The 24,487-nt window shown below is 46.1% G+C and overlaps 1 protein-coding gene across 7 annotated transcripts in view; it reads left to right on the top strand.

Moving 5' to 3' along the window:
- Nedd4l (NEDD4 like E3 ubiquitin protein ligase) overlaps window positions 1-24,487 on the top strand; it is a 315,839-nt gene that overhangs the window by 122,296 nt on the left and 169,056 nt on the right. For 2 of the 7 annotated variants that reach the window (XM_075968478.1, XM_075968473.1), the window contains exon 1: window positions 3,625-3,959. The exons of 4 other annotated variants lie outside the window; for them this stretch is intronic. The gene's annotated coding sequence lies outside the window, so the exon portion shown is untranslated. Of the gene's footprint in view, window positions 1-3,624; window positions 3,960-24,487 lie in introns of those variants that run through there. One more of the 7 variants, XM_075968472.1, reaches the window with a different exon arrangement.

The following is a 24,487-nucleotide window of genomic DNA, read 5'->3' as shown; positions in this document are numbered from 1 at the left end:
TCATCTTCAGTTCTTCACAAAGTGTCAGTCAGCATGAATAGGGGCGGAGCTGCTAAACTCCGCCAGAAGAGAGAGGCAGGTCCTCCTGGGCTCCATCACCACCAGCTAATGGAACAGAAAGCAATGATGCCTCTGCTTGGTTAGGTAGAAAGCAACAGCACCATGGAGACAGGAAAACGAGTCAAGGCCAGCCAGCAGACACCCCTGGAGTGAGTGCTAGCCTCTCAAATGGCTACCATAAAGCATCAACCTAATAAGCTAGGGAATAGGAGTTCTGAGAACTAACCCTAATGATCCCCTGCCTCTCCTGCTCCCTTTTTTTTTTTATAGATTAAAACGTGTTTGTTTTGTTCTTTGAGATAGGGTCTGGCCTTGAAGGTAAACTTGTGGTGGCTTGCAAGCTTTTGAAAACATAGAGACCCCTACGAAAGCAAAGCTATGAGAATATAGACATGGGAGAGGGGCCGGTATCCGGGGTTTCCATTCTTTGAGTGGTAACTTGTGTAGCCCAGCCTGACGCTCTCAGCCCACCTGCCTCAAGCTATCAACACTGATTACTCATCCTCTTAACTAAGAGTATGGGTGTGCACCACCTCATCCAGCTGAACTGTATTTCTTTTTTCTTCTTCATTTACCCTTTTTTAAATCTTTCCCTTTTAGAATTTGTCTGTGTGTGTTCTGTATTTACATCAGCCTCGTCTTCGCTCCCGCTCCTCTTGTGTCTTTCATGCCTCCTCTTAAGCTCGTGGCTTCATTTCCTCCGATTATTATTGTTACACAAACATATACATAGACACAGATAAATATAGTGATTTAGAGGAATTGAACTGGATCAGACCCAATGGCCTCCTCTCTGAGGGTCAGCGTTCATCGTACTGGAAGGTGCTGTGCAAGATGCAGGATGCTAGGGAAGAAAGTAACCCGTAGTCCTGCCCAGCTGTGACCCCGCTGAGCCACAATGGTAGCCAGAATGGCACGATATCCCAAAGTGCAATAGTAGCGCTTATATCCTGGGGCTAGCCAACAGCTGCCTAATTAGATGTAAGGCTCACTCATTAGGAGGGAGTTCGTGCCTGGTACTGTAAACCTAGCCAGCTGGTGAGGGCATGGGACCTACGGGAGCACGTAGATTTGGGAAAGAGTGTCTTCTTTCCCAAACCAGTGTGATATTTAACTATATTAATACCTGCCCTTAACAGGGGTAGCCCCCCCATCAGAGAAGCATTTTCCTGCAGTGATGGAGACCACTACTGCCCCGGGCTTCCTGATCAAAGCCGTTCTACAAATGAGCTGTTTCTAGGGGATACTTGACACATATACTCCGATTGGTAGTCAGAGCTACTGAACTTTACCTCTCGACTATTCTAGTATCAAATTATGCTTATTATAAATGAGATTCCCAGTGCTGTTGTTGCAGTAATAGACAAACAACACACTGGGGTGATATGGCTACAAACAGGACCTTTTACACTGTGTGACGCTGTGACAGTTCCTGTCTTCCTCCCTGAGCACATCCCTCTTCCGTTACACTCCAGACACGGGCTGCTCCGTGTACACATCATGCCTGCACAGCTGCCAGCCTCCCAGGCCTTCTGGCAGCTGTTTAGGGCTCCTTCCTTTATCGTGTCCTCCCCCCCTACTCTCTTATAAATCACAGTGTTGTTTAAGAGACATAGCTCAGGGCCATCTCTTAAATATGAATTTTCTAAGCTCATCTTTCTCCACAGTCCTAACTTCTGGTAATCTCCCTCCTAAGATTGGTATTCGTAGTTTATAGCTTGCTGATTGTAGACGAGCCCAGGTAGATGAATAGACGCTTGGGAGACTGGTTAGGAACATGGCTTTAAATGTTCTGCAGTTGTACAGAACAACTTACAGGAACCCCTGAACCTCTCACACCAGTGCTTCTCAACCTGTGGGTCGAGACCCCAAATGGGGTCGTCTGTCAGGTATTTACATTGCGGTTCACAACAGTAGCAAAATTACTGTTATGAAGTAGGAAGTATATTAAAGAATCGCAGCATTAGGAAGGGTGAGAATCACTGTCTTACACACACACACAGCGCGCGCGCGCGAGAGAGAGAGAGAGAGAGAGAGAGAGAGAGAGAGAGAGTGTGTGTTGGGGTACGGTCCCAAGGTGCTCCCTCCTGTGGTATTTTCAGAATCTTCAGCTGCCTTCTTCAGTGCCTTGGAGGTGCATTTTTTTCTTTCAGCAGTGTTATGGCTGGCTCTTTCTGTTCTATGTGTGGGGCACACTGACGCTCACTTCTTTCTTCTCCGTGTGCCCTGAGAATTTTAGTTTTATAACCACATTCCCAGATGTTAGATGTTATAAAAAAAAGAATTGTTTTTTAAATGTGGGGGGAAAAGATTGGAAATAAAATCTGATGGGAATGAACAAAGGTTGTCCTTGTGCTGTCAAACTGGCTGTCAGGGAGTGTTTGTGACAAAGCAGGAATTCCATGACTGCCTCTCCAGTGTAGACTGAGGATGGAGTGAGGTTCATGATTGCAGTGTGCCAGGGCCACCAGCAGATGGGGATGGCAGTCTCTCGGCCCAGGTGGGACCAAGCATCCTCTTAAGGGCCTCATTCTCATCCTTAAAGAGTGGTACCATCAACTGCCTCTTAAAGGAACAGCCTCTGGCTCTGCTGTCAGCTCCCCTCTCTGCATTCTTGCCCCTTAAAGCAGATCGTGTTCCTGGCTTTGAAGTGGGAATTTACACTGAGCCTTGGGCAGAGCCCCCTGCCCCACCCTGGACGGTTTCTTGGCATCCAGGCAGGGTTGAGTCTGAGGGGTCATGGGCACTCTCTCTTTGACCAATGGATTCAAAACTGAATTTAAATGTGCTGTCCCCGACCTGTAGGTGAGAAGAGAAACATCTTGTGTTAATAAATGTGTGCCGGGCTATAGATTTGTTTAGTTAGCAGTGCTGGGGATGGAGCCAGTGCCTTGCACCTGCAGTCTCCGCACTGAGGGAAAGGGAAGGAAATAGCCAGGGCTGATTGAAGACAGCAGCTCAGTGCTGAAGGGTGGGGGAATGTAGAGCGGTCAGAAGTGCCTTGATGGCAGAGTGATGTTCTCAAGAAAGCCAGCATCTCACTGATTCTCACTGCAGGAAGGAAAAAGGGCTCAGGGCTTCCTTTGCCAAGGATCAGAGTGGTTCAGAAAGGTGCTCCGTGTCCCTTAAGCTCAGAAGGCAGCTAGTTTTAGCTGAGAAGAATGGAGGCTTGTTTCACCTATAGGGGGATGATGAGAATGTCTGTAGGGGTGTTCTTGTTCCCTTATGATTCTTCCTAATGGTGTGGACATTTAGGAAACTCTCTGGAAGGGTATCCGTGTTCCCTTATGTATTCTTCCTGACACTGCCCTGAACCCTTAGCCACTGAGTCATTCATTGTCAAAGAAGCATTCCAAATGGCTCAGAGACTCTGAGGTTCCAGGTCTCCTGGGGGCAGACTGCCCACTTCTTGAAACTTGGCTCTCAACTTTCAAGGTGCAGTTTGGCTGCAGGGCAGCATTATAGAAAGGGCTTGAGTTGTTCTCTCTGTCATTGGAATCCACCAAGTTCCGCCTGTAGTCATTGGCTGGGCGGCTCCTCAGATGAGCTGTTTCCGTATTCCCCACATTTGAATTCGCTCCTGGTTGGAGACAGGCAGGCATCAGCAGCAGCTTCCAGCCCAGACAGCTTTCAGCACAGCTAGCTCAGCCCAACTTCAGGGAGCCCTGCCTGCTGAAAAAGCTACGTGCAGCCCTACCTGGGCAGTAGCTGCAGAGCCCTCCCCCGCCCAGCACCTTGCTCCGCCCGCTCCAGGCTGTTGATTGCCTGTGGGGAGCTGGAGAGATCAGGATTCTTCTTCCATTCTTGCTGTTGTTAGGGGAAACAGACCAACCATCTGCATCTAGACCAGCCTTGCTCTTCCTCTCCCCTTTGACGGAGGTTTTCCTGCCTAGAATCTGGTAAGTGTGGCAAGGGCTCTGTCCCCTTCGTGGTCTGTGCAGGATGCTCTCCTGTTGTGGATCCGTGAGCTTTGACCTCCCTGTGCTAGAATTTAGAGGAGTCTTTGAACTTACTCCTTCTTGCTCTCTCTTTCTAAGTGCTCGTTGGATATTTTTAGCATGACTTGATACCTGTATCAGAAAGTATACTGTAAAAAAAAATCGTTCCTTGTGTGCTTAGCCTCTGTCATTTGCCTGAAGCTTCTCTCCAGTGCATGGCACTGAAAATGAGATTATGTAGATGATTCTCCGGTGCTCTCCCCATGGATAAATGACTGCGTTTGTCATTGCTGCTTTCCTGGAATGTCAGAAATAGGCACGGGGAAAGGATCTATCACACGGAGTTCAGAAATTTGGTACAACGTTCCAGGTTGAAGTAAGGACAGATCTTTTCATTATGTCTTGGTTTCAGTTTAAAGCAGAGCCAGTTCGTTCCTCTGGGTTACCAAGGCACAGGTGACCCTCTTGGTCCTGGAGATTGACTTCTTAGGCCATGACTTGTTTTAGACCTTTACAGGAAATGCTAGAGGACAAATGATGTAGCTCCTAGCTTTAGCTTTCAAGAGGGGTTCACAGATTTTTAGCGTTTTGCTCTTATATGGATATAGGCGTCCTGTCAGGAAGCTCTCAAACTGGGCAGTGGGGTGCGTGATGACGCCATCCTTCCTCACTGCCTTTGCTCCTATTTCTCAGGCTCCAGAATAGAAACTGTTATCCCCTTTAAGAGAAAGTGCAATGGACATGTTATATTTTCCTTCTTCTGAGTTAAAGAGGACTTATGTAAATGCCATTTAGAGAAAAAAAGTTTTCTAGATTAAACTGTCTTTCCATGAGCTCACTTGTAATATCAGGAACAGTGTGAGGTTCATTCTCTCTCTCTCTCTCTCTCTCTCTCTCTCTCTCTCTCTCTCTCTCTCTCTCTCTCTCACACACACACACACACACACACACACACACACACACACACACAGAGCTTTAGTCACAAAAAGTATTATATGGCAAATATGTAAATCTGAGGAAAAATGGGATAATATAATACTGATTGGAAGACCAGGGCAAGGATGCATTTGGGAGACGCATAAACAATAAGGAGCACACAGGCCACACACAGGCCAGCATGAGCGCGTGTGTTCTGTGTGGTTTCATGGGTGAGGAAGAAGGAAGAAGTTAGCCTTGTGGGAAGAGCTCGAAACACGTCAGAAAACAAAACATTTGTCAGGGATCTTCCAAACCATGGAACTGGACCCCTGACCCTGCCTGCTTCGTGGTGACTTTTGTTTTCCTTGCAAATCGTGGGGTACCAGGACTTTAGATGTGGGGCAAGCAGAGTGGTTTGCTAACTATAGAGACTCGCCCTTCTTTGTGTGGGTCACGTGAGATTGCAGAGCCAAAGCAACCACCAAAAAGGACATCTGAAATTGAGATGTGGAAATTGGTGAGGAGATCCTCGCACGCCTTACGTACGTACGTGTGTGTGTGTGTGTGTGTGTGTGTGTGTGTGTGTGTGTGTGTGTGTGTAATGCCTGCCCTGAGGCTGCTTTGCAGGTGTGGTGATGCTTATCCCCCATAAGGGAGCGGGAAGAGCAAATAGACCCCCGGCAGCTCCAGAAGAAAGCAGTGTCCCCTCTATCCCCAGCCCAGAGTGACCTCGTTTGTTTCTGCTCCTGCCTGTACACTGATGTGTTCTTTTCCTGTGGTGACTCAAGCTGTGTGTTTGGTAACATTCTTTCAACTCGCAAACTCTCACTTCTTGCCAAGAGGCCGGAGCACCTGGTTAATGATCTCCAGTGTAAATGGCTCTCGTCTGGTTGGGACTGCTCAAGTGGAATTGCATGCCCTCCTCCGGGAACTTCTTCCCTGCCCGCCACATGCCCACCTGGGGGGAACTGGACAGGTCTAGTTTTCTGTGCTCTTTTCTGAGGGGAGCAGATGAGGTGCTAGAGAAGACAGCAGCTGCAAGCTGCCCGCCAGGGGACTCTCAGGTAGCTCGAGGGGGGGTTGGGGGCTGAGGTCCCCAGGCGCCTGGGAGGTGGCAGGGTGGCTGTAGATAATGTAGATAATGATGGTGTTGGGTGATGTGTCTCCCATTTGCATGTGGTGACTGCCCAGGTCTCCTTCAGACACCTTGGCTGCCATCTGCTCCTGCTCATCTCTGAGTCTCAGTAAAAGGCAGAACGGTCTCGATGGCCTTTGAACTTGTCCGGTGAGGGAGAAGACACAGCAGTGTTTCCTGCTGACAGCACTAGCGATGCTGTGTGTTCACAGCCATGCCTAAAATAAGGTGAAAAATAGCTTTTCTAGTAACAAGAAAAGACTTTCCCTTTGTGATTTTTGAAAGATTTTCTTTAAAGGTAGGTGTTTTTTTTGTATTTTTGTTTGTTTTTTGCTCTGTTTTAAGTAGAAGACCCCGACCTGCAGTCTCTCAGGTTTGCCTCAGGAGCGTGGTCATCACAGTTCCTGGTGGAAATGCTGTTCTCCAACCTCTTCTCTCTAGCATAGCAGAACGGCAGATGTCAAAGCTGAGGGCATTTACATAAGGCCTTTATTTTATGCATCCTGTCCAAGGGCATCGTTTCCTTTTCCCTACCTGTAATTGTGGTTTAGAGAATGGGGCCAGCATTAATTGTGGGTGGCAAAATGATCCTTGGGCTGTGTGGTCCTCTGAGGCAGGGTGTGGGTGGGTCAGTCATGAGCCATTTTGGTCTCTTTCCCAGGTCAAGCTCTGCCTAACACAGGCTGGATTGGTTGCTGACTGGGACTCTGATGTTTATTCTAGAATCATGGGATGATTAGGATTTAAATATGATTTTTAACTGAATTCTTTCTTACTAGGGAATTATAAAATATATGTTACATGCTTTTTTTAAAAAAAGTACCAATTCAGCTGGGTATAGTGACACATGCCTAGAGTCCCCCTATTGTGGGGTAGAAGCAGGAATATTAGGAGTTCAAGGTCATTCTTAGCTACAAAACAAGTTCAAGTCTGCCGCCTATATGGGACATTGTTTCAAAACAAACAAAAATAAGAAAGCATCATAATTCATTACAACTGAGGACAAAACATTGACTTCGCATCTTCGCTCCTCTTAGGGACTGTTTTATAGATAAACACTGGCTTGTATGTTCTCAGAAAGGGGTTTTGAATTATTTTGATTTTGGGGGGGGGGACACGTGTGTGTATACATGTACATTTATGTGGGACAACACACGTGGAGGCCAGAGGGCAACCTCAGGTGTCAGCTGTCCCCTTCCTCCTTGTTCATTGCTGTGTGCTCCGGGCTAGCTGACCTGCTAGTGTCTGGGGCCTCTTCTGTCCCCACCTCCCCTCTTGGAGGAGGGCTAGTTGATAGTTGCACAATACTCACCCGGGTTCTCTTCGGTTCTGTGGCCTGGCTTTAGGCCTGAGCGTGCACGGTCAGTGCTCTATTCACTGACCCATTTTCCCAGCCGGTCTATTAAAATAGTCACTTCCTTTACTCTGGACTCTGCGATATCTACTTAGCATTAATTGCTTAAAGCACTTCTCAAGTAGTGGCGGTTCTGTCCCCTTCCCCAACATGCGGTGGCTTCTGGAGACTTTCTTTGATTGCCACAATTTGGGAGAGAAGATGACGGTGGGAAGTGGGCGGGCACCTGTGGGTTGGGGCGTCTTGCTATTCTAATTTTAATTTGTGCAGGAGGCACCTGTCACATGTATCCAGCCCAGCCCAGCCCAGCCGAGTGTCTGCGACGTTGGGATTAAGAGCTTGGCTTTAAAGAATATGTCTGGGTGGCCTGGTCACAAGGAGTAAAACTCACTCTGTGTTTGTGTATTATGTTTGTGTGTTTATCTATATGTATATGTGATGTGCGTGTGTGTATTATGTCTGTGTGTATATCTATGTGTATATGTGATGTGCGTGTGTGTATTATGTCTGTGTGTATATCTATGTGTATATGTGATGTGCGTGTATTATGTCTGTGTGTATATCTATATGTATATGTGATGTGCGTGTGTGTATTATGTCTGTGTGTATATCTATGTGTATATGTAGATGTGTATGCGCGTGCGTCTGTGTGTGTGTGTGCGCGCGCATATGTTTCAATTGGACATAGTTAACAAATTAAAAGAGCTGTCATTGATACAGCTTTAGTGTAATAAAGTATCTTTGACAGGGCCAGGGAAATGACTTTGGGTAAAGTTCATTGCTGCCAAGCTTAAAGATTAGCGTTCCACACCCACAACCTGATGTGATAGAAGAGAGAACTTGCTCCCACGAGTAAATAGTTCTCTGACCTCCATATGCTTGCCGTGACACACCCTCCCCCCAAAAAAACCAGCTGACCAACAAACAGATAAATGTAAAAAGTATTTTTAAAAAGTATCTTTCAAGTTTAAATTATTGGTAGAGTGCCTTATTTTAACATAGCTTGATAGTTAATAATTATTAAGTTAGTAGTTGCCTGATAGTTTTTATTCATCTGGTAGTGGGAGACAGACTTGGGTTGAAAATAAGGACCTTGCAGCTTCCGGCCAAGTGCTCAGCCCCTGAACTACAGGCCTGCCCTCTCAGTTTCTGGATCAGCTGTTTGGAGCAGGGAGGGGGCCTTCACAGAGAGAAGCAGCAAGTAGAGGATCAGGCTGTGGGCCCCTGTCCCTAGATGGGTTTGGGCTTCCCTCTGACGTGAGGTGATGGTGCAGGCAGGCACACGTCTGTGGCACTCAGTGTGAGCCTGAGGCTGACACAAAAAGGGACTGTGCAGTTCTAGAAACAACCGCTGAGATCTTCGCGCTCCTCAGTCTGACATGCTGCCTTTGGAGGTGAAGGAACCAGCTCAGAGAGGTTAGCTTCTCTTCTCCAACCGCCTCTGACATGTTTTTCTCTCTCCGTTCAGTTCTTCGGGCAACTTCACCAGCTAATTAATTCACTTCTCAGTTAATCGTGCGCTCACTTCTGACACCTTGTGTTGTCACGCCACCGCTCTTAGAGATCTTCAGGATTAATTTTTTATGCATATGCCTCTTGACTCCTTAACTAGATTAAACTGGCTTTGGGGATGGGATAATGGTGGAAGTATTTCTGTGTGTCTGCCTGTACCCAGAGAAGCATTTGGGAAATTTCAGACCCAAAGAAGGTATGACTTGGTCGAACTGGCCTAGACTGAGCAAGTTTGAGAATTCGCTCCACCATTACAGGATGTCCTTCCTGTGAGGGCTGACTTGCTTCCCGTGCTGTTGGCTTTGCATGGGTTTGAGAGGGCCACAGGTGCCTGCCACTGTCAATCAAGGCTGACTTGTAAAGAACTGACTATCCACCAGGCAGTGGTAGTGCAAGCCTTTAATTCCAATACTTGGGAGGCAGAGAACAGGGGAATTCCTGAGTTCGAGGCCAGCATTGTCTACAGAACAAGTTCCAGAACAGCCAGGGCTACACAGAGAAACCCTGTCTTAAAAAAAAGCATAATAGTAACAACAACAACAAAACAACAAAGCAAAAACAATAACAACCAGAAAAAGAAAAAGAAAAGAAATTACCATCAACAGTGAGAGTCAAAATCCATGCAACATTTCTGTTTTCTTTTGACCTAAAAAGCAGCTCCCTTTTGTCTTACGGATGATGTGAAAGTATATCAGCCCGCTTCTAGGAGACCTGCTATTCCCAGGTGTGGCTGGTGTTCTGTAATAAGCAGCCTTGAGCGGGTGTTCCCTGGCATTCTAGTGGGCTTTAGTAACACTCTGTCATCCTGGAGACAAATGGTCTCCCCAGAGCTGTATTAAGCTCTGCCCTACTCTGTTGTACCCACAGAAGAGGCAGCTGTCTTCCCATAAAACCTGGTACCTGCTCCCCACATTTAGAAAACTAGAAGGGGCTTGCCCTTCTGCACACGATGCTCATGAGATCCAGGAAATGTCAGGGCAGCAGTTAGCCTGTGTCTCCTGACCCTGCCTTCACACATACCCCACTCCCACCTCCTACCCCCACAGCGGGCGTATTCTGTCTGCTCTCTTCTTCCCCGCTCTGCCTGCCCTGGCTGGATTCCAGTCTAGGGACGTACTGTTCAACAGTACAGTCCATGTACCAGTAGCAGTATAGAGCTTGTTAGGCAGGGAGGTGTCAGGCCCTGCCCTAGACTTGTGGAGTTGGAGTATGCTAAGTATGTGGGTTCTAAGGACCCTCCTATATAAAAGTGGTTTTGAGACAGCCCGGATCTGATGCCGCCTTCAGGAGGGGAACCAGGAGTGGTTAGTCACCAGGGTAGTGCACGATTCTTCTCCACATATGGATTCTCACGTTCCCTGATGCATCCTCCACCCTGGCTGTCTGTGTACCACCCAGACTTCCCCTGGAACAGCTGCAGCTTGGCCTCTTTGCTGTGAGGGTTTTTTCTAGATAGTGCTGCCTGCCGTTCCTGCTTCATGCATTCAGCACGGCGTGTCCTCTCTCGCCATCCTGGAAGTCCCACCCTCCTCTTGTTTGACAAGTGCCCTGGCTTTCTTTACTGTATACATTCCTCATAGAATCTGTATATGTGGCTCCAGAATCACAGCTCCAAGCAATCAGAGGCTCGGTGGAAATCTGAAAAAATGCAAGTGAAAAAAACTGCATCTATACCGAACATGTCTAGAACCTTCTTCCTTGTCACCCGCCCCTCAGTAACCCAAAAAGACTGTTTTCCAGATCACTGACATGGGCATTGATTATAATAAGTTATGGAAGGTGTGCACAGATTGTGTGTGAATACTGTGGTATAGTGTAAGGTGCAGGCTTTGACATCTTCACGTGCTGGTGCCCTGGAACATGAAACTGAAGGAACACTATAGCCTCATCACTGCCTTTGCACACATGTGAGCATTGTTAGTTTACGGCTTTCCTTTACAGCCACCCTGAGGTGCATGTGTGTGCATGAGTGAGCACAAACATGTTAATAGCTGATGTTTTAGGGCTTCCATATCTACTTAAAGAAAAACTTAATTGTAAATCACTCCGTAAGTCATGCATAAACAGACTTGGCAGTTGAAGTGATTCAAGTAATGAAATCGTTGTCATCATAAAAAATCTTGTCTTGTTGGATTTAGTCTCTGAATCTCGATTTTAGGAGGCCAATATTGGAAAGAGGCAATATTCTAAGTAGATGAGTGTAGTCGTGAGGTTCAGCACGGTGATTGTAAGGATTTAGTGCACCAGCATTGCTTTTGTTTTTAAAAAGACAACTTTTAATACGAAGAAACAAGATGATCTTTTCTTCTTATGCAATGCTGGCTGTACCCAAATTAGTAAATGTTAAAAAAACTATGGCTGATTAAAAACATTTCGCAAATTCTTTTTACTTTTTATATAATTAAAGTAAGTTCTCCATTTAGTCGTCATCTCCGAGATAAACCCAGTCTTGCCAGACTGTCTGGGAAGATTAGTGAATCAGACCCTAAACATTTGAAAAATAACAACTATGTAACGATGTGTCTTATTCAGGATACAAAGCTGTTCCTCAGTTCTGAGATTTGTGTCTGTCTTGTCAGCCTGACTCAAGCAAAGCTCCTTCCGGTAGTCTACAGTGAGGACCATTGCTCTGATGACACAGCCACCTAAGTAAAGTTCAGCTATTGCAAAGCTGAACCGAGTGTAGCTGGCTTTCTGGCTGGATTTGCCGCCGTGTCTGCCTGCCTTCCACTTTACAGGCTAAGGGTGATTTGTCTGTTTATAGTATTTGTTTGCTTATGGGCTGACTTTGCTTATAAGCAAGTCAGCTGTGTACAATGCAAAAGGACAAAAGCCGTTTCTTGATTTCATGATGCTCGCATTCTAATGGGCACCTTGACATTCCCACAAGGAGGGATTTTACCAGACAATGGCAACCAAATTGGCACCCATTTAGACAGGCAAATGCGGTTCTTGTTGCTTTAACGGGCGTTTGTATCTGCTGGTGACAGGCTGTGACACAGGAGAACTGCATGTATTTCTGAGCTTTGGTCAGTCATCTTAAAGTAGGTGTAGAGCGTCCATATCCTTCCTAGCCTTGAACACACATTATAAACAAGGTCTTTGTCTTCATTGGAGCTGGGGAGGGTGTCGCATGAATCCAGAATATACTAAAGTCCTAAAGGAGAAGTCATGTGGTTTGTGAGATAAAAAGCCAGCTTCCCAACTCTGAAATTAGAGTGCAGTGAGGGGGAGGGAGGCTAAGAACAAAAGGCATCAAAAAGAGGAGCCCCAAGTCCTATCAGTGATGGTGTAGAATGTAAATGAGATGCAAATATCCAGTGGCCTGTGAGCAGCTTAACAGACAAGGCTGAACTGAGGGGTGGAGAGACTGCCCAGCACTTAAGAGCATGACTGTTCTTGCAGAGAAGAGAGGTGGGTCCCCAGATCCAGGTCCAGTAGCTCACAAACGCCTACAACTGCCTACAGGGGATCCAACATCTTCTTCTGTCCTTCATGGTTGTCTGCACAGACAGACACACATAAACAAACCATAAATGTTTGTATGTCTGTATGTGGGTGTGTGTGTTTGTGTATCTGTGTTAAAGAAAATCAGTAGCTTGAGAGTTAAAACTATTAACTATTTTATCAACAACTACTCTAAGATTGCCCATGGCAATATAGAATCAGCCATAGATACCATACCTCTTTACTGTACTTATATTGCCTGCTGTTTATAGCATCAGTCTCTGAGTTCTAATGAACTGATGTGGTTCTGTGATCTTCAGTCAGCTTGTACTTGGACGATTGTGGGTCAGCAGGATCCTGAACAGTCAAGCCTGGGTAACACTGGCAGTGAGTCCCGATCACAACTGACTGAGAGAGTAACAGTGATTAAGGGAGGTAAATAGAGTCACCTGGCAAAAATATTTGCCCCTTCTCAGCGTTGTGGAGGCTATATTTAGAGGCAGTGTTTCTGGTAATAATATTTGAAAGTTTGTTTTGTAATCCTAGGGAGCTTGGGTTATTTCAACTGGAGGGATGTGGGAAGGGAGTGGGGAGACAGAGAGACTGCAGTGTGTCCATTGGGAGAGGAAAGCGGGATGATTAATTGGTGTAGAATAAGAATAGAAAGCACGTAGGAAGTGGAATCTTGAAATTTCAGGCTATCCGTTAGTCACCAGTTGAAGACTTTGCTTTAAGAAAATTGATAGAGACCCATCAGCTCCAAAGGGAGTTTCCAGCCTTCCCTTTGAACGCAGGTAGAATATTCTAAATATATTGCTCTAGCACTGTTCCTTTCCTTCTTTTTTCTGCTCCGTTTGTTCTTGCCCTCTTGCTACCTGCTCTCTGCCTCATTTGTGATTCTTGTTTCCTTTGTCCTGTGTCCACACCCCAGGATCCTCTTGTCCTGGCCCCTCTACACCCTCTGTGTGAGGATAAGTCTTCCTACACCGGTGAGTCCCCTTTGGGATACAAGCTTCTGTGTGAAGACCTCAATCTTTTCTGTCCTCTGTGTACCTGTGACACCCTCTCTGTGAGGGCTGCTCTGCGCTCATTACCAGATGCCCCAAGTATCCGATAGGAATGTGGTTGGGTTCAGCTGAGTGGAGTCAGTTTGAAGATGGCACCCAGTTTCTCTGCCAGAAGCGGCCAGTCTCTCATTTTATGTTTGCAGAGCTGTTTGCACTGGTCTGCTCCATCCTGGCCTCATACACAAAACCCTGAAGGATGATTACACTGCCTGAAGTGCCTAGAGATACGATCCTAGAGCTTAGGGTAGACGGGAGAAGTATTACACACAAAATGAAGGACCACAGACAAGGTGATGGGACAGGTGTGGCAGAACTGCAGGGTCCTGTTAAGATGGGAGGTGTCGAGCGTGTGGATACTTGAAGCAGGCATGATGGGTGTATTACTCCTGGACTCCATACTGCAACACAAGCATGCAAGCAGGAACCAATGACATTCCTCTCTCTAAAGGACACGTGACAGGTGCCAGCAGTATTGTGATAGAAACAATGACATTGTCCCTAGGTCCTTCATTCTCCTACCCATCCTGTACACAAGCCCGACACCCCGTCTCCTCTGTTGTTCCGTGTGCTCAAAACACACCTTACTTCCGCCATGCCCAGCTTTCTCTCTTGTTAATCTTTATTAGCACATTCTTGTTTGCTAAGCATGACAGCTGTCAGACTAGACCCTGATGAGAAAGTACTTCAAAGGGTAAGAGGAGAAACCTGTAGGGTCTAGCGAGCATAAACAGGTGATTTCTGTGCCAGAACACGGAGCTGATGGCCAGTAAACTTTAGAAAACAGATTGCCCTAACTAAATAGTTTTTCTGTATCGCGATAATAGGTTTCTCCGCCAACACAGCAAGCCAGATCAAGCCAAACTGAAAAAGGAAAAGAACAGGTTTATTTGAGCAGAGCAACTCCTGAGTGAGTTCTCCAGCCCCAGAGATCTAGGGAGGAGAAGTCACATGCCCAAACCAAAGGAGGGAACTTATATAGCCTGTAGGCAAGGGGTGATGATGTGTCCACCTAAGCTGGGTTTGTGCCCAAGTGTGATCAAAAGCTTTAGGAGTGGACTTGGGCTGCTGGCAATTTCAGGGGAGGAGCCACCACAGCCACCAAGAATGCAGAAGTGGACTTTTTGGCGCCTTTTCTTTCTTGGAGATGCTCTGAGAGGGTAGGATTCGGAGAGAGAAGAATGGGGATTTCAGATCGGGCAGGAGGGAGCTGGAGATTCCAGCGGTACACTAACAGTCTTTCATACGCGGAAAACAACATGCATGGGTGAAGGAACCAGCGCTTAACTCGGTGCCTTGTTTACAAGTTTTGTGGAAAATGGGGAAGGGCATTTGTCCAGAGTTCAGGCAGAGCCTTGATCTGTAACGTCAGAGCTGGATTTTGCTCTCTGCAATTGGAGTCCAGTCTTTGTATACATGGGGGTTGTTTTCGGTCTGTTACTGTTGCTAGTGCAATAGAAATGCATTAATGCATCTGGGTGGTCAGTCTTAGGAAGAGCCAGCCGGTAGATTATAAGAGGTTTGGTGGCATAGAACCCCTGAGCCCTGTAGTAGATTTATGGAATTTCTGGACTTGGTGACTCTATTACCCTGAAACTTGCCTCTGCACTCTCGCATGTGCCCAGCCTCTGGCTGGTGAATGATAGTCTATGGATTGTGTGGACAGGGTGTGGCCCAGTTGTTGCTGTGAACATGAAGTAGAGAGAGCTGGGACTCTTTTCCTCCTGAAGTGCATCTGACCTGAAGGAAAGAGATTGTTTCCTCAGAGGTTCAGGAAACCCTGAGGAGCACTAGGTGGTGGCCACTGGGAAGACTTGCTGTTACCATAGTAACATTTTTTAATGTTCGAACTTGGGGAAAGTGTTGAGGAACAAAGGGAAAGAACTAGGTGTAAAAGATCCTTGGGGTTCTAGCACTCATAAGGACTGGCTAGCAACCAGACAGAGGTACTCACTTTAACCCTCCAATAAATTATTAGCATGTTGATTCTTGTCATGAATTAGAGCCTCTAAAATGTATTCCCTAAGGGTTGAGCCTCCTGATCACTCTCTTGTCATAGGGTCTAAAAAGAGAAGCCTTAGTGCAGACTCTTCCCAGATCATAAAATAATTCTGAGGTAATATGGTAGAGACGAATGTGGTTCTATTTGAGTGTTATTTTCCAATGCCTCCAGCCAGGTTGGGACCTTTAACACCTCAAAAATTCCCATAGTGAGGATTAAGGGCATAGCAGCAGGGTGGCTTCTGGTCTTAGATGGCCTGTAGGTCAGTGCCTCCCACACCACCCTGCATACATAGACCTTGGTCCCATCAGCATTCATTTCTGTGACTTGCCACGGGAAGCTGAGGTGAGATCTCTTCTTCTAGTGTGCATTGCTGAACTTGGGAGCATGGTGGCTTCAGAAGGATCCTTTATTCTGGCTCCCTGAGTTACCAGCACATGCAGTATATGCCTCTTCCATAACTTACATGGTGCCTCGTGAGCAGGTCTTCGTCCATTCAGAGTCCAGAGTGGCTTAATTTAGGATCACAGGTATAAGTGATCTTTTATCTTGAATGGTGGTGGGAGTGAACTATGGATACTAGCCCAGCATTGCAATGCTGTGCCATGTTCTCTGTCCTATAGGTTGAAGTTTTAAATCCAGGCAAAAATATGTATTAACTGCAGGATTTATTCTGATTGTAGGTTTTCTTTTGCCATGTGTTCTGTTTGTTTGTTTTTTGGTTAGTAGTTATTTACTTATTTATTTGTGACAGGTATCACTATGTAGCCCTGGCTGAACTGGAACTAATCCTGTAGAACAGGCTGACTTTGCACAGTGATCCGCCTACTTCTCCCTCGGCATTGCTGGAAGCAAAGGCATCCCCCGCCAGCATGTGCTGTTTCTTAGACTTGCCATGAGCACAGCCACTGTTTCCAGAATGTCAGATGCAGGCTAACAGCTACATGGTATGAGAGGGAGATGGAGATTTTACTTAGATTTGCCCTGGGTACTGACTAGTTTTCTGTCTACTTGACACAAGCTAGAGTCATCAGAGAGGAGGGAGCCCCAGTTGAGAAAATGCCTCCATAATTGAGAAAGTGACTCCATAAGATTGGACTGCAGGTAAACCTGGAGGGCATTTTCTTAGTGATTGATGGGGGATGACCCAGAGCATTATGGGTGGTGCCATCCTGGAGCTGGTGGGTCTTGGGGTTTATGAGAAAGCAAGCTGTCAGTAAACAGCACCCCTTCATGGTCTCTGCTTCAGCTCCTGGCTCCAGGTCCCTGCCCTCACTGCTTTTGCTGATGAACTGTAGTATGGAACTGTGAACGAAATAAACCCTTTCCTCCCCAATTGTGTTTGGTCATGGTGTTTCATCACAGTGAGAGTAACCCTAACCAAGCCTGTGTCAGGAAGGGAGGCAACACCCCTCTCCTTGTCATCGCTGTCCTCCCACTTTCTTGCCATCACTCTGCTCTGAGAATGCCAGCTACACGTTCACACCATGATTTAATTGCACTGCGGCTCTTAAAACTTTCATCTGATATAAACCCTGTGCGCTGTGTAGACTTGTAATTCCAGCCCTCAGGTGGTACAGGCAGGAGGGTCAGAAGTTCAAGACTCCTTAGCTACATAAGGAATTCTAGGGCAGCCTAGGCTGGAGAATCTTAAAAATTTTGTTTCCATGTATGGTAATTTTTCTTCCTGTTCTTTGAAGAAGAAAAACCAGTTCTTATATAATATATCATCTCGACCAGGGAAGCTGCTTTTAGTGTTAAAGGTTGGGGGTGCAAAGTAGCATTAAGGCGTGAAGTTTGTAAGAATTTGGAAAGTGAACCAAATAGAAAATTGACACAACAAAACAAGGACCGAGAAATAAGCAGGTAATGGTGGAACTTAAAATAGGAACCAAACAGAATCCTGGAAGGTTAACTAAGTCTGGCACCTGCCTAGTCAAAAAGACAAATGGCAAACTCCCATCATTCCTAAGGAGAGAAGACAGGAACCCATAGTAGGGGCCCAGCATGGTGACTACGTGACTGAGCCCTGAGAGCAGCATTGTGGGAGAATAGCAGTGCTGTTGCTACCAGGCGCAGAGAGCCATCCATGGTTCAGAACACAGTGGCTGGTTCTGCCTCAGACTGGCAGCCCAAGGGCCTTAACAAACATTCCGTTTGCACTAGAAATAGCAGTGCAAACAATGCCTCCCTCCTGCTGTACACACACACACACACACACACGCCTAGCTGCCTTGATGAATTCTGCAGGGAGAAAAGTACAACTTCAGGGCCCTCGTGAGATAGGTAAGGAGCCCTGCGTGGATTAGGAATAAGTACTGTTTCTTATTTCCCACAGAGTTCTTCAAAACAGAGTGAGAAAGATGTGGGGGCAGGTAGATCCTCAGTTTCAGGTCATTCTGAGCTCCATAGCAAGATCCTTTCTCAGAAAACAAACAAACAAAAAGAATTAGGTAACAGTAATGGGAAGAGAAAGGGAACGGGGTGCTGGTGGGTGGGTGGGAGAACTTGCGGGAAAGCGGCACACACAACCCCAGCCAACACACTTGAAAACATAGGGCTGAATCATTTGTAAAATACCAGTGACCAAAACTGATCCAAGAACAAAGGTACAGACCAGTTTCCATAGAAGAGAAGCCGGGGCAGCAGAGAATTGCCGTAGAGAACGGCAGGCAGGCTACATGGATATTTTTAAAGCTATTTTAGCTAACTTTAAAGAACATGGGGTTTGGGTGTTGCTTATCCTACTTGGAGACATAGCGAAGCCCAGAGAGACTCTCAGTTAACCTGTTATCTTGGTACTCCCAGCATGGATGGAAGAGGGGCTCTTAAGTCCCACCCCTAGCTGAGGAGCTCTTGGCAATTGGTGGCTGCTGGGTGTGGGGTAGGGAAGGTCAGTTTTCTTCAGGGATGCAGTCTTGGACAGGTTACCCCTTCTTCAATAGATGGTTCTGTATCCGTGCACACATAGGCAGCACTAGATGGAGTTGAAGGGCTTTAAAAAAGAAGCACATGAACTTGGAAGAATGGTGGAGAGGATAGGAAGCAGGGATGGGAATAGGCAGTGGATTTTATAAATTGTATTATGTGCATGTATGAAATTGGCACACAATAAAATGCTGATGTACTTAGAAGTTTTGCTTTGCTTTTAAATGAGGCACCATAGTGGGAGTGAAACCTGCGTCCTCTGCAAGAGCAGTTAAGTGCTCTTAACTATCCATAGCCCCATTGCTACGATTGAGGGGTGTAAACTATTATTATCTATGCAAGAAGTTTACAATAACTTATGAACCAGTAGATTTGTGAGTCTATTAAAAGGCTAATACCCTGTGGTCAATCCCTTCCTCCAGTGAAGCTGTGGTGGTTAAAGACTGGGAACTCTGCTCAGTGACACCCTTTGTTTATCAAAGGAGATACGTGCTTGCCACGAAGGTAGAGAGACTGGAAAACTGGCTGATGAAGTTTAGTAGATATTTCTAATACAGTAAATCTGAAAAAGCAGAATAGGAAGGAAAAATTAACAAAAGGTGCACTAGCACGCGCGCGCGCGCGTGCATGCGTGCGTGCGTGCGTGCGTGCGTGCGTGCGTGTGTGTGTGTGTGTGTGTATTTCACAACGAAAGTCAAAAACTCTCAAACTGTTCAGTTAAAATTAGAAATCAGCCAGGGTGTTCCCCTTTTCAGTTATTTAATGTTCTATTTAAAGCTCACTTGAAACGTTTGTGTGCCTGGGATTCCAAGAGCCTCGAGGGAAAAAAGTTTCTAGACCAGTAAGAAAGATTATCAAAGGAGCTAGATTTAAAAAACAAACATTTGAAAAAAAGAATGTCTGTCCTTTCAAAGAGAAATGTGTGGAAATGCAAGGTCACTGTTTGTCTTAGTTAAGTTTCTGTGGTTGTTTCAAAGCATCCTGATCAGAAACAACTATCATAGTCCCATCACTGAGGGAACCTGGAGGCAGGAGCCCAAGCAGAAGCCATAGAAGAACAAGGCTAACTAGGTTGCTTAACCTGCTTTCTTGGAAACATCCAGGACCACCTGCCCAGGTGTGGCACCACACCCGTAATCTGAGCCATCCCACAGCAATCATGAATCAAGAAAACATACTTCAGACTTGCCTACAGGCAAATCTTAAGGAGGTGTTTTCTCCATGGAGGTCCCCCCCTTCCCAGATGACCCTAGCTTGTGTCAAGTTGATGAAAAAGACTCTAACAGGCTCAGTTGACCTCTTGTCTGCTTGGCACACAAGTATATCACAATTAAGATTCCTTTCTTGTTTGTCCCCAAGATCTCATGTTAACCACAATATAAGACATAAGTGTGGCTTTTAAAGTCCCACAGTCTTCAAAAGATTCAAATACTTTAAAAGGTCATGCTCCATAAAATATCCAAAGATTCTTTCTCTAAAAATCCAAAGTCTCTCAGCTGTAGGCTCCTACAAACTAAACTCAGTGACATACTTTTTATTCCAAGAAGGAAGAACCAGGGCACAGTCACAGTTTTAATCAAGCAAAGCCGACATCCAGCAGTATAAATTCAATCATGTAGCTCAGTGTCCTCCATCAGGGATGCACTCACAATCTTCTGGGCTGGTCTTGAGCTCTGCCATCAGGCCAGCTCCACTTCACAGCTGTTGCTGTCCTCGGTGGTCTTCCCACGGTTCAGTCATTTCCCAAATTCTGGAGTCTCTGTTGCAACTGGGCTGCACCTTCACCAAATCCTCCCCTGGGCTATCTTCGGGTACTCTGACCATGTCCCATCGTTCCAAGCCCCATCTTCCATGCGTGACCCCTTCATTTCTGCTGCACCTGAGGGTGCACCCACACCAGTGGTCTCTCCTGGTCTCTCATAGTGCCAGTCCTCAACTGGTCTCCATGGCCCCTTCATGCCTCCCAAACTAGTACCATCTAAGAAACTCTTACATATTACCAACTGCATCGGCCGACACAGGGTATGACCCTGGGACCCGCTAGACCACGGCTTCTGGTTGCTGAGCCTGAGAAACCACTGATCAGAAGATTTCGCCTCAATGATGCTGACCTCTTTGTAATCCCCACTAATGTCTCAGTCTTGGTTACCGGGTTTGATTGTCCCAGGAAAGCAAAGGTTTCACCTTAGTGGTTCTGTTGCCTTTTAAAGCAGAGCTGGTTCTTGAGCCCCACTGACCAGAACCAAAGATTTAAAAAAAAAAAAAAAAACAGAACATTTATTTTATGACTGAGTGAGATCCTTAAGATGAACTAGATGCTACAACAGCTGCCCTTTTGGATTTAGGTGTCCCTTCGCAGAATCCATGTCTGAATCTCTGACAGACAATTTTTAGGTGCCTCATCTCCCAGTCCCGACAGTGTTTCGCCTCTTAGCCTTGGCCCTCCAGTTATACTGTCTCTTGAGCTTGGCATCCTAGCCACATTTGCCACAGGTGGACTTCTGAAGGTGGTAGACCTTACTTAGAGCCACAGCGGCGGCACAATGTGTGCGTCTTATTGTGGTGCTTTCCAGAGGATGACATTCCTTTCGTCATCTTTCTTCTGCCACCGAGGCCAAAGACCGGAAGAGGAACCACAGATTCTTAATTCAAAATATCACATGGTCCCAATAGAGTTTTGAAGGGACTCTCAAAACTTCCTTTTGAAGCTTCCCAAGCTCATCTGCGCTATTTTGGCATCCTTTATCTTTCAAGTTCCCACAGAACACCCTGTTGAGTTCTGAGCACTTGATCTTTTCGTCTAAAGTTCTAAATGCCTCCACAGTCCTCCCCCACACGGCCACATCTTCAACAGCTGTACCTGCGCTCCTGGTACAGTTCCTGCCTTCCTTTTCTTTCTGTTGATACGAAACATGGCAAAGCAACCTGGGGGGCAGAGAGTTTATTTCAATTTACGCTTATAGTCCATTATGAAACACGGTCAGGCCAGGAGCTCAAGGAAGAACCTGGGGGCAAGAACTAAAGCAGAAACCGTGGAGAAACACAGCTTACTGGCTTGTTCAGCCTGCTTTCTGATACTATCCAGGAACACTTTCCCAGGGGTGGCACCACCCCAGTGACCTGGGCCCTCCTGCATCAATCATTAACCAAGGAAATGCCCCCCCACTTGCCTAGAAGCAGTGTGATAAGACATTTTCTAAATTGAGGGTCTGTTTTCTCAGATGACCTTAGCTTGTGTCAACTTGACAAAAAAACTAACCAGCACACTATTCCTACATCAATCTTAGGAAAAAACATGAAATAAAATACGAAGGAATGAAAATATGAAATGCATAAATTATTTAATACAAATTAATAAGCACATTTATTGCAATTCTAATTAGAATTTCAGAGGTGTTTTTTAATTGAATAAAAATAATCTTGATGTTCATATAAAAGGATAAATGCATAATTCTGGGGAAATTATGAACGTGAGGGGAGAGAAGCGAAGTGAGCATCTGGCTCACAGATGTTCACAGTACGCCGAGAAAATTTTTCATGGTCCAAGCCACGTGGTATCGATTCAGGGGTCCACATAATGCATGGCTCCCGCACTGGGTAAGGAATAATTCATGTTCTCAGTTGCATGGTGTTGAGAAAAACGTGTTATCCGATGGACAGAACAGGCACAGCCGTCTCTTCATCTGGGGTTGGGGAGGCAGGGGTGACACAGGGATGTTCTTCAGTTTTCTTCTCAGAAACAAGCCTCAGAATCTTCTAACACCTGAAAGCATCAGACAGTTCAGTTTTTAAGAAGTGAATATAAGAAACTGATGGTAAAATCTTGGTGGAAGGGAGGAATTGAACAAAATTTTTTTTTTTCGAGACAGGGTTTCTCTGTGGCTTTGGAGCCTGTCCTGGAACTAGCTCTGTAGACCAGGCTGGTCTCGAACTCATAGAGATCTGCCTGCCTCTGCCTCCCGAGTGCTGGGATTAAAGGCGTGCGCCATCATCGGCCGGCTGAGTTGAACAAATTTTAATGTGGATAAGCTATAAACAATGGAGGCATATTTTAGTGGTAAAAGATCATGGCCTAAGTAGAGACAGACTAGCTATTCCAGACAGTGGGCTACTGTTGCTAGCATACCAGTGCCTTAGAAATTGATAGGAATGACACAATTAAGGAAAAGTCAATAAGGACTATATTAATAAACAGGAGTGGAGTTAATAAGGACTATATTAATAAACAGGAGCGGAGTGGGGTGGGCTGCACCTGTAATCCCAGGCTGGAAGATTACATGTTGGTGAGTAACAAGACTGTCTCCAAATAAAACAAATCATGTAAACCACAGAAAATGAACGCAGACAAGCAGCAAGCCTATTAAAACAACAACAACAAAACACAGTCAGTTCCTCTTGCTAGGGAGTGCAGAATAAAATGAGAAAACCCATCTGACTGGAGACAGTAGAGGACAGTACTAGGTGTCAGGATGTCATAGTGTCGTGATACTAATTGTGCTAGTCACAGCCACCAAAGCCTAGCAGCTGTTTGTATTATCTTCACATTTGTTTGTTTATGGAGGGGGGGCCGTGTATGTGCGTGTGCATGCGTGTGCGTGCGTGCGTGTGTGTGCCTGTGTGGGTCAGAGGTCAGCCTCTGAGATTCGTTTCTCATCTTTCACCATGGAATTAGGTATCATACTCTGTTGTCAGTCTTTGTGGAAAGGCCTTTTACCTGCAGAACTATCTTACTGGTCCCAGCCAATAGTTTTAGTGGGAGAAAGACTTGGTTTGTGATTTCAGAGGCTTCAGTCTATGGGTAGCTGGCACTATCACCTGGGGCCTAGAGTGAGTCTGAATCCCATGGAGGAAGGAGGAGGCTGTGCACCTCATGACGGAAGGAAGAAGAGTGATGCTGTACCTATCTGGAGCCAGCTTCTTACTTCCTCTGTGCACCTCATGACGGAAGGAAGAAGAGTGATGCTGTACCTATCTGGAGCCAGCTTCTTACTTCCTCTGTGCACCTCACGACGGAAGGAAGAAGAGTGATGCTGTACCTATCTGGAGCCAGTTTCTTACTTCCTCTCTTTTGTCATCCACGGCCCAGGCCACGGTGCCCCCACATTCAGGACAGACCCTCACCTTGGTCAACACTCTAAAACCTCCTTCACAGATGGAATGAGAGCTCTGCTTGTGTAACCTCCAAGGTGCCTCCCAGCCCAGTGGAGTTAGGACCAAGGCTAACCCTCACGCCGTGAGAAACATGTGGCTCACCCTTGGCTCTGTTGCAGAACAGACTGCGGTCTGTATTACAATAAAAGTCATTAACCTCTCACCTGCTTTCATCCAGATCTCTTTTAGAAACGAAAACGCACAGCCCTATATATAAATAGGCCTATTTTGCCATTTTAGCAGCACAAAATACCGACGTTATGAACGGCCATCAGCGGAGAGTGGCTGGTTTATGGAACATTTGTTCTCTTTCATATCATACAGTCATCACCGGGAAGAATCAGAGCTGGGACTGATTGGCTTTCATCTCCTGAGACTTCAGAGTGTGAGCAGGGGGAGGGGGTGAGCTGGAAACGTTTCTGGTCTGAGCAAAGGTCGGTGTGGGTGACAAGGAACAAGCCAGCGTGGGTTGCCAGACCTCACCTCCCTGCCAGATTACCAGCTGAGCTGCTCCCCATCTGTTACCAACCACATCCCATGCTTTCCCTGTGGAGGAAGCTGCAGAGCGCTGTGGTTTGAGGTTAGAAATCCTGACTCATTTCTCTTAAACCATGGACTCTTTTTTTTTTTTTATTCTAGTGCGCTCTTGAGTTGATATCCGGATATCCTCCTGGATTTTCTGAGCGTTTTATTTAAATTTCTCTCTTTCTTTTTCCTGAGACTCAGTCTGTGTACCACTTTTCAGCACATGACATGGCTTGGGTGTTTTTCAAAACCCATTAGTGGAGCTAGGACATCTTCCCACCTCTGCCCTATCTTGAAAATATCCATGGTGTTTATTGATACATCTGTGGTTTCTGTAAAAACAATTATTAGACTTGAATACTAGATCAGAGGGACTTTGAACATTCCCAGTGTCTGGCTAGGCAGACAGTTCATTTGGTAAAGTGCTTGCAACCGTAGTTTGTATCAGCCCCT

The sequence above is a fragment of the Microtus pennsylvanicus genome, chromosome 4 (genome assembly GCF_037038515.1).
Source record: "Microtus pennsylvanicus isolate mMicPen1 chromosome 4, mMicPen1.hap1, whole genome shotgun sequence".
Classification (NCBI taxonomy): Eukaryota; Metazoa; Chordata; class Mammalia; order Rodentia; family Cricetidae; genus Microtus; species Microtus pennsylvanicus.
Note: the sequence above shows the minus strand (reverse complement) of the source record. Positions and strands in the feature narration are given on the sequence as shown.